Genomic DNA, 11,196 nt, shown 5'->3' with positions numbered 1-11,196 from the left:
ACATCAACAACGAGGACAACAAAAAGATCTTCAACACAGACACACAGACTGACATCCAAACAGACACACAGACTGACATCCAAACAGACACACAGACTGACATCCAAACAGACACACAGACTGACATCCAAACAGACACACAGACTAACATCCAATCAGACACACACACGCACAAAGGCACGCACGCTCGCACGAACGCACGCACGCAAGCACACACTAACACACACACACACACACACACGTACGCACGCTCGCACGCACGCACGGAGGGACACACGCACGCACAAACACACAGACAGACACACAAAAACACACACACACACACACACACAATCGAGTGCTGTTCAGACATTATTGGATCACGCAATCTTTGAGCACGACAAAAAGATTGTAGAGAAAAACAAAAGAAGAACCGGGTGTGGACCGTGCCAAGTCCAGACAATAACTTGTCAAAGTGATTCAATCCTGAACAGCACAATGCAGGGCAAATTTCTGGGTAGTAAAGACGGACAATAAAGTGTTTGTTCTTGTTCTCGTTCCAGATGGCGTCACTTTGCGTGACAACATGAACATACAGCGGACTCCTCACACCATTATCCAATCTAACCATCGGAAAATAATTAGAAATCCCCCCACCCACAAACCCGCCCACAAACCCGCCCACAACCCACATAAGAAAAGACTTCCCGCCTATCTCTGTTATTATTAAGGCAAAGCTGTGTTTATAGTGACAATGTTCACTCATAGATTTGTTGTTGAAATAATGAGAAAACAAAACAATACACACACAGACAAAACAACAAAGACACACAGAGACACACACACACACACACACACACACACACACACACACACACAGAGACACACAGACACACACACACACACACGCACACACACACACTCACACACACACACACATACAAACACACACACACACACACACACACACACACACACACACACACACACACAAACACAGGAACAAGGCAACGTTTTTTGTCTGCTCATTTGTTTGGACTTCCCCAACTGTTCAACTGTTCAACTTTTTCTTCACTAAAATGCATGCCAACATCGATTAAAGCTGTTAATTATTGGCAGGACGTATGAACCTGTCACAGTCATAGTTTAGAATCATTTGTCTATCACAAGATAATGCGCTGGAGGTGCATAAACAACCCTGGAAACACTTGGTAAAGTCACATTGAGATCCCATGGCTGATTGCGTCAACAACCATCGAAACACTTGTTAACGTCACATTGAGATCCCATGGCTGATTGCGTCAACAACCATCGAAACACTTGTTAACGTCACATTGAGATCCCATGGCTGATTGCGTCAACAACCATCGAAACACTTGTTAAAGTCACATTGAGATCCCATGGCTGATTGCGTCAACAACCATCGAAACACTTGTTAAAGTCACATTGAGATCCCATGGCTGATTGCGTCAACAACCATCGAAACACTTGTTAAAGTCACATTGAGATCCCATGGCTGATTGCGTCAACAACCATCGAAACACTTGTTAAAGTCACATTGAGATCCCATGGCTGATTGCGTCAACAACCATCGAAACACTTGTTAAAGTCACATTGAGATCCCATGGCTGATTGCGTCAACAACCATCGAAACACTTGGTAAAGTCACATTGAGATCCCATGGCTGATTGCGTCAACAACCGGGCAGTGACTTTCTCACAATAGATAATACAACTTTAATGTGCTACTTTTTCTCACCTTTTCATTTTATATTTTTGGACCCTGAAAACGGCAACCTCGCCAACAACATTGTTTGGATGCCGATGCCGAAGTTGTGAAAAACGAAATGGAGGGAAAATGGACCCTTTGTTCATATCCCCTGTCTTTAATACAGGGGTACCTGATGGAAGGACACCCTTTGGGACAGTTAAACTGAGAGTCCTTACATTGCAGGTGGCCTGTCATGAAAGGTATATTTTGGTCAAGATAATAGACAAAGGGATCAGTCAAGGAGCTGTCCTTTCATAGGATGTGTCCACTCATCAGAGGGGCGTCACATCGCAGGTACCACTGTAGCAGGTAAACTGCGTTGCCGGCAGAACGATACCAAGTGTTTGCAAACTGTCATTCTATGCACAATACATCAGCCTGCAGCTAAAAGCTCTCAGCCCCAAAATGTCACTCTATGCACAATACATCAGGCTGCAGCTAAAAGCTCTCAGCCCCAAAATGTCACTCTATGCACAATACATCAGGCTGCAGCTAAAAGCTCTCAGCCTCAGAATGAGTGCCTGCATAACTCTGATTTCTTCACAAACAACATGGTCACAACACCACACACCCAACCCAGGCTGAATGCAGAGAGAGGGGGAGAGGGAGAGAGAGAGGGGGAGAGAGAGGGAGGGAAGCAGGCGGGAGGGAGGGAGAGATAGAGGGACACACACACACACACACACACACACACACACACACACATTCACGCACGCACCAATCAATCGTGCTGGTTACTCTCTTTTGTTGAACAGCTCTTTAAATTTCTGTGCCAGCCGAAGAGAGAGCAAGACCGGAAATAGTTTGGCGTGCCATGTTCTGGAAGAAAATTGACTTGGGAATTATGGGTGTCATTTGCTGTGTTGTGCATAAACAATGAAGACTCGAGACATACACCAGTTAACAGTTTCGGCACTTACATGGTACAAAGAAGGAAAACTCACGTGATACCCAAAGCGATTCTGGTTGGACGAGAAATTTCGGTCGAGCAACCGCTGCATCGTCTGCTCAACGTGATGGTAGCAATTGAACGGGACTGTGTGTTTTCCTCTACGTTATAACAAAAACCTCACGTTACATCCAAATTAGCGATGGCGTCAACATATGCTGTGTTATTGGTTGCAGTAATGGGAGTAACCGACTTAAAAAATGGTGGTCGGAAGATTGCAATATTCATTACGTGCCTCGACGGTCGTTAGTGTGTGGTTGCGAATCACCATTCAGGTGGGCATTTGTTATCGTCTGTGTGTCGTGTTTTGACAAACTTTTAGTACGACTGATGTGAGCCGAATTTATTGGGGAAAGTTCAATGAATGCAAAAAGGTATGCCAAATAGTAGTTTGTCATGTTTCCTTTGCGTTGGGTTGTGGTGAAATACACAGCGGTTATCTGTTTGCGAGTTGCCTGGAACACGGTTTTTTAATAACATCTCTCGATCTTCACATATTTTGTCATGTGAATAAGAACAGAACAAGTTCGTCAAACATATTTCTTATTTTATCTGCATTGAATGAATTTACAACGTCCTTCTTGTTAATTGTTTATTCATAAAGACCACTTGTACTGAAGAAAATGTTTCCCCCTTTCAACGGGTGGAGTAGTGCGCCGGAGTAGTGTCCCTTGCGTAGAAACGTGGGCGAATAACACGATCTGCGCATGCGGTGAAATCAACCGGAAAAGGAACAAGTCGCGTAAGGCGAAAATACAACATTTAGTCAAGTAGCTGTCGAACTCACAGAATGAAACTGAACGCAATGCAACGCAGCAAGACCGTAGCATCGTCAGTCCACCGCGCACGGCAAAGGCAGTGAAATTGACAAGAAGAGCGGGGTAGTACTTGCGCTGAGAAGCATAGCACGCTTTTCTGTACCTCTCTTCGTTTCAACTTTCTGAGCGTGTTTTTAATCCAAACATATCATATGTATATGTTTTTGGGATCAGGAACCGACAAGGAATAAGATGAAAGTGTTTTTAAATTGATTTCGAAAAAAATATTTTCATAATAATTTTTATATATTTAATTTTCAGAGCTTGTTGTTAATCCGAATATAACATATTTATATGTTTTTGGAATCAGCAAATGATGGAGAATAAGATAAACGTAAATTTGGATCGTTTTATAAATTTTTATTTTTTTTTACAATTTTCAGATTTTTAATGACCAAAGTCATCAATTAATTTTTAAGCCACCAAGCTGAAATGCAATACCGAAGTCCGGGCTTCGTCGAAGATTACTTGACCAAAATTTCAACCAATTTGGTTGAAAAATGAGGGCGTGACAGTGCCGCCTCAACTTTCACGAAAAGCCGGATATGACGTCATCAAAGACATTTATCAAAAAAATGAAAAAAAGTTTGGGGATTTCATACCCAGGAACTCTCATGCCAAATTTCATAAAGATCGGTCCAGTAGTTTAGTCTGAATCGCTCTACACACACACACACACACACACAGACACACAGACACACACACACGCACATACACCACGACCCTCGTTTCGATTCCCCCTCGATGTTAAAATATTTAGTCAAAACTTGACTAAATATAACAAGTCGCGTAAGGCGAAAATACAATATTTAGTCAAGTAGCTGTCGAACTCACAGAATGAAACTGAACGCAATGCCATTTTGTCAGCAAGACCGTATACTCGTAGCATCGTCAGTCCACCGCTCATGGCAAAGGCAGTGAAATTGACAAGAAGAGCGGGGTAGTAGTTGCGCTAAGAAGGATAGCACGCTTTTCTGTACCTCTCTTTGTTTTAACTTTCTGAGCGTGTTTTTAATCCAAACATATCATATCTATATGTTTTTGGAATCAGGAACCGACAAGGAATAAGATGAAAGTGTTTTTAAATTGATTTCGACAATTTAATTTTGATAATAATTTTTATATATTTAATTTTCAGAGCTTGTTTTTAATCCGAATATAACATATTTATATGTTTTTGGAATCAGCAAATGATGGAGAATAAGATAAACGTAAATTTGGATCGTTTTATAAATTTTTATTTTTTTTTACAATTTTTTGATTTTTAATGACCAAAGTCATTAATTAATTTTTAAGCCACCAAGCTGAAATGCAATACCGAACCCCGGGCTTCGTCGAAGATTACTTGACCAAAATTTCAACCAATTTGGTTGAAAAATGAGGGCGTGACAGTGCCGCCTCAACTTTCACGAAAAGCCGGATATGACGTCATCAAAGACATTTATCAAAAAAATGAAAAAAACGTTCGGGGATTTCATACCCAGGAACTCTCATGTCAAATTTCATAAAGATCGGTCCAGTAGTTTAGTCTGAATCGCTCTACACACACACACACACACACAGACACACACACACACACACGCACATACACCACGACCCTCGTTTCGATTCCCCCTCGATGTTAAAATATTTAGTCAAAACTTGACTAAATATAAAGACATAAACATGCCGAAAAACGATGTGCGCATCACCCGGAACTCGCAATAAGAGAAGTGCGCATGTGCGAGATCTAAAATGGCCGCGGAACTGTTAACTGGTGTATTGCAACACGAAAGCCTCCTAGTCTTATTGTTCTTCTCGTTCGGTATACTTCTAGTTGAGTTACGGCGAGGTATCTGCGCCAACAGTGGTAAGCGACATAGGTAAAGGCAAAGGTTGTCCCACAACCAGTTTTGGTCGTAGGGGAGTGGGATATCAGAGATCTCTACTACTCTCAGGCCAGCTCTATGAGGGCGGTGTCAGAGATCTCTACTACTCTCAGGCCAGCTCTATGAGGGCGGTGTTAGGGATCTCTACTACTCTCAGGCCAGCTCTATGAGGGCGGTGTTAGAGATCTCTACTACTCTCAGGCCAGCTTCATGAGGGCGGTGTTAGAGATCTCTACTACTCTCAGGCCAGCTTCATGAGGGCAGTGTTAGAGATCTCTACTACTCTCGGGCCAGCTTTATGAGGGCGGTGTTAGAGATCTCTACTACTCTCGGGCCAGCTTTATGAGGGCGGTGTCAGAGATCTCTACTACTCTCAGGCCAGCTTTATGAGGGCGGTGTCAGAGATTTCTACAACTCTCAGGCCAGCTTTATGAGGGCGGTGTTAGAGATCTCTACTACTCTCAGGCCAGCTTCATGAGGGCGGTGTTAGAGATCTCTACTACTCTCAGGCCAGCTTCATGAGGGCAGTGTTAGAGATCTCTACTACTCTCAGGCCAGCTTTATGAGGGCGGTGTCAGAGATCTCTACTACTCTCAGGCCAGCTTCATGAGGGCGGTGTCAGAGATCTCTACTACTCTCAGGCCAGCTTCATGAGGGCGGTGTTAGAGATCTCTACTACTCTCAGGCCAGCTCTATGAGGGCGGTGTCAGAGATCTCTACCACTCTCGGGCCAGCTCTATGAGGGCGGTGTCAGAGATCTCTACTACTCTCAGGCCAGCTTCATGAGGGCGGTGTTAGAGATCTCTACTACTCTCGGGCCAGCTTTATGAGGGCGGTGTTAGAGATCTCTACTACTCTCGGGCCAGCTTCATGAGGGCGGTGTCAGAGATCTCTACTACTCTCGGGCCAACTCTATGAGGGCGGTGTTAGAGATCTCAACTACTCTCGGGCCAGGTTCATGAGGGCGGTGTTAGAGATATCTACTACTCTCGGGCCAGGTTCATGAGGGCGGAGTTGGAGATCTTTACTACTCTCGGGCCAGCTTCATGAGGGCAGTGTTAGAGATCTCTACTACTCTCGGGCCAGCTTCATGAGGGCGGTGTTAGAGATCTCTACTACTCTCGGGCCAGCTCTATGAGGGCGGTGTTAGAGATCTCTACTACTCTCAGGCCAGCTCTATGAGGGCGGTGTTAGAGATCTCTACTACTCTCAGGCCAGCTCTATGAGGGCGGTGTTAGAGATCTCTACTACTCTCGGGCCAGCTCTATGAGGGCGGTGTTAGAGATCTCTTCTACTCTCGGGCCAGCTTTATGAGGGCGGTGTCAGAGATCTCTACTACTCTCGGGCCAGCTTTATGAGGGCGGTGTTAGAGATCTCTACTACTCTCAGGCCAGCTTCATGAGGGCGGTGTTAGAGATCTCTACTACTCTCGGGCCAGCTTTATGAGGGCGGTGTTAGAGATCTCTACTACTCTCGGGCCAGGTTCATGAGGGCGGTGTTAGAGATATCTACTACTCTCGGGCCAGCTTCATGAGGGCGGTGTCAGAGATCTCTACTACTCTTGGGTCAGCTTTATGAGGGCGGTGTTAGAGATCTCTACTACTCTCGGGCCAGCTTTATGAGGGCGGTGTCAGAGATCTCTACTACTCTCAGGCCAGCTTCATGAGGGCGGTGTCAGAGATCTCTACTACTCTCAGGCCAGCTCCATGAGGTCGGTGTCAGAGATCTCTACTACTCTCAGGCCAGCTTCGTGAGGGCGGTGTTAGATATCTCTACTACTCTCAGGCCAGCTTCATGAGGGCGGTGTCAGAGATCTCTACTACTCTCAGGCCAGCTTCATGAGGGCGGTGTTAGAGATCTCTACTACTCTCAGGCCAGCTTCATGAGGGCAGTGTCAGAGATCTCTACTACTCTCAGGCCAGCTTTATGAGGGCGGTGTTAGAGATCTCTACTACTCTCAGGCCAGCTTCATGAGGGCGGTGTCAGAGATCTCTACTACTCTCAGGCCAGCTTCATGAGGGCGGTGTCAGAGATCTCTACTACTCTCAGGCCAGCTTCATGAGGGCAGTGTCAGAGATCTCTACTACTCTCAGGCCAGCTTTATGAGGGCGGTGTTAGAGATCTCTACTACTCTCAGGCCAGCTTCATGAGGGCGGTGTTAGAGATCTCTACTACTCTCGGGCCAGCTCTATGAGGGCGGTGTCAGAGATCTCTACTACTCTCGGGCCAGCTTTATGAGGGCGGTGTTAGAGATCTCTACTACTCTCGGGCCAGCTTTATGAGGGCGGTGTTAGAGATCTCTACTACTCTCGGGCCAGCTTTATGAGGGCGGTGTCAGAAATCTCTACTACTCTCGGGCCAGCATTATGAGGGCGGTGTTAGAGATCTCTACTACTCTCGGGCCAGCTTTATGAGGGCGGTGTTAGAGATCTCTACTACTCTCGGGCCAGCTTTATGAGGGCGGTGCCCACTCCTCTCGAACCCACGACCTCCAGCGTGATAGGCAAGCGCTCTAACCACTGTGCCACTCCACGCAAATATCTGTAAGTATACAACTCTCCTGTGTTCACTTTCAAGTGAATAACTATCGTTCTGATATCATTTTAAAGTGAAGCTAAAGAAACCTGGTATCGGCACTGTTGTGCATCTCCTATGATCTCAATGGTATCAAGGCACGGGTCATAGAGATCAATTTAGATCTAGATCTATTTCCGGTTGTTATTTTCCTTCCACCATTCCTCGATGGAAAAGAGTTCGTGTTGTTTTTGTTTTAATTTTTGTCTTTGTCGTTGATCATTGTATACACAATTACACAAACGTCATCTTGTGAGGGACCAAAAAATATTGAAACTCTCGGATGATTTTTTTGTGTGGTATCAACCTCGACCTACGGTCTCGGTTGATACCACAAAAAAATCATCCTCGAGTTTCAATATTTTTCGGTCCCTCACTCGATGACGTTGTGTAATCTCTAATATTCACTTGCCGGTGGTATTTAGTACGTTACTCAAAAGTGTGGTTTGCACCGTATGCCCCTATGTCCAAAACACGGTGGCATAGTTCTAGTCATGGAGAGATGGGAAGAGAGCAGCACTAGGATTGTCAGGTATGTCACTTGACATGTACGATGTAATATATGCCTGGTTCATCTGGTATGAGTTCGGTATTATCTTCTTTTTACATTTAGTCAAGTTTTGACTAAATGTTTTAACAGAGAGGGGGAATCGAGACGAGGGTCGTGGTGTATGTGTGTCTGTGTGTCTGTGTGTGTGTGTGTGTGCGTGTGTGTGTGTAGAGCGATTCAGAGTAAACTACTGGACCGATCTTTATGAAATTTGACATGAGAGTTCCTGGGTATGATATCCCCGGATGTTTTTTTCATTTTTTCGATAAATGTCTTTGATGACGTCATATCCGGCTTTTTGTAAAAGTTGAGGCGGCACTGTCACACCCTCATTTTTCAATCAAATTGATTGAAATTTTGGCCAAGCAATCTTCGACAAAGGCCGGACTTTGGTATTGCATTTCAGCTTGGTGGCTTAAAAATTAATTAATGACTTTGGTCATTAAAAATCTAAAAATTGTAATTAAATTTTGTTTTTATAAAATGATCTTAATTTACGTTCATCTTATTCTTCATCATTTTCTGATTCCAAAAACATATACATATGTTATATTTGGATTAAAAACAAGCTCTGAAAATTTAAAAAAAATTAAAATTATGAGCAAAATTAAATTTTCGAAATCAATTTAAAAACACTTTCATCTTATTCCTTGTCGGTTCCTGATTCCATAAACATATAGATATGATATGTTTGGATTAAAAACACGCTCAGAAAGTTAAAAACGAAGAGAGGTACAGTAAAGCGTGCTATGAAGCACAGCGCAATCGCTACCGCGCCAAACATGCTCGTCACTTTCACTGCCTTTTGCACTAGCGGCGGACTACGTTCAATTTCATTCTGTGAGTTCCACAGCTTGACTAAAATTAATGTAGTAATTTCGACTTACGCGACTTGTTTCTTTCTTTTTTACATTTAGTCAAGTTTTGACTAAATGTTTTAACATAGAGGGGGAATCGAGACGAGGGTCGTGGTGTGTGTGTGTGTGTGTGTGTGTGTGTGTGTGTGTGTGTGTACCCATGTTTCCACAGGTTTGGTTGCCTAAATCACCATAAGGCAACCATCCACACGTGGATGGCAACCTAAACTCTGGATGGCAACCTAATTGTGTGGATGGTCGCTTCATTTAACACCGTTAAATTGACTTTTTTGACGGAAAGAATGTCATAACAATGTTCAAAATGACATTCTTTCCGTCCTCTATAGGCGACGAAATAGGTCAAATTTTGTGCATTTTTTAGTGCAAAATTCTTCGATGCCGGAGCGAGTACTGCACCCAGTGCTGTTGTAGTACAAGTGCACTAGAAGGGCACTACACCCAGTGCCGCCTCTTAGGTAACCATCCACACTTTAGGTATGTGTGTGTGTGTGTCTGTGCGTGTGTGTGTGTGTGTGTAGAGCGATTCAGACTAAACTACTGGACCGATCTTTATGAAATTTGACATGAGAGTTCCTGGGAATGATATCCCCGGATGTTTTTTTCATTTTGTCGATAAATACCTTTGATGACGTCATATCCGGCTTTTTGTAAAAGTTGAGGCGGCACTGTCACATTGAGAGGTGGACTGACGAAACGACGAGTATGTGGTCTTGGTGAAAAAAGCAGTGCGTTCAGTTTCATTCTGTGAGTTCGACAGCTTGACTAAATGTTATTTCGCCTAACGCGACTTGTTCTCTTTTCTTTCTCCCCCCCCCCTCTCTCTCTCTCTCTCTCTCCCTGTCTCTCTCTCTCTCTCTCTCTCTCTCTCTCTCTCTCTCTCTCCCTGTCTCTCTCTCTTTCTCTCTCTCTCTCTCTCTCTCTCTCTCTCCCTGTCTCTCTCTCTTTCTCTCTCTCTCTCTCTCTCTCTCTCTCTCTCTCTCTCCCTGTCTCTCTCTCTTTCTCTCTCTCTCTCTCTCTCTCTCTCTCCCTGTCTCTCTCTCTTTCTCTCTCTCTCTCTCTCTCTCTCTCTCTCTCTCTCTCTCTCTCTCTCTCTCTCTCTCTCTCTCTCTCTCTCTCTCTCTCTCTCTCTCTCTCTCTCGTTTAATTTGTTTATTTGTCATGTTGCTTTACTTGTTTATCATTTATTAGACATTTGTATTAGAAGTAAGGACCGGTTGTAAGAAAAGGCGTCGCCTTAAACCTCTATCCTTGAAAAATAAAGTTCCATCATCATCATCATCCTCTCTCTCTCTCTCTCTCTCTCTCTCTCTCTCTCTCTCTCTCTCTCTCTCTCTCTCTCTCTCTCTCTCTCTCTCTCTCTCTCTCTCTCTCTTACTCCCTTTCCCTTTAGGGGGGCCCGGTAGCTCAGTTGGTAGAGCACTGGACTTGTGATCGAGAGGTCGCTGGTTCGAATCCGGGCCGGGACGGACACGGGTCAACTTTATGTGCAGACCCAGAGACGGAAGCCATGTCCCACCCCCGTGTCATCACAATGGCACGTAAAAGACCTTGGTCATTCTGCCATAAGTGCAGGTGGCTGAATACACCTAAACGCGCAGACACCTGGGTAGCGCGACTCCGTTGCTGCTAGCTTTCCACTGGGAGGAAGCGACCCGAATTTCCCAGCGATGGGACAATAAAGTAATGAAAAAAAAAATGAAAAGAAAATACATATTACTATAATTCTGTTTTTCTATTTTGTTTCCCTGTTTGTGTGCGTGCAGTGTGTGTGTGAATGTCCGTGTATATATTATGTGATTAGAGTAGTTCC

At 44.4% G+C, this 11,196-nt stretch overlaps 1 non-coding gene across 1 annotated transcript; it reads left to right on the top strand.

Annotated features, from left to right (window-relative positions):
• Positions 1 to 10,779: 10,779 nt before the first annotated feature.
• Positions 10,780 to 10,852, top strand: Trnat-ugu (transfer RNA threonine (anticodon UGU)). Its single transcript has one exon. It is a non-coding gene; the product is annotated as a tRNA-Thr (tRNA).
• Positions 10,853 to 11,196: the final 344 nt, after the last annotated feature.

The sequence above is a fragment of the Littorina saxatilis genome, linkage group LG1 (assembly GCF_037325665.1).
Source record: "Littorina saxatilis isolate snail1 linkage group LG1, US_GU_Lsax_2.0, whole genome shotgun sequence".
Classification (NCBI taxonomy): Eukaryota; Metazoa; Mollusca; class Gastropoda; order Littorinimorpha; family Littorinidae; genus Littorina; species Littorina saxatilis.
Note: the sequence above shows the minus strand (reverse complement) of the source record. Positions and strands in the feature narration are given on the sequence as shown.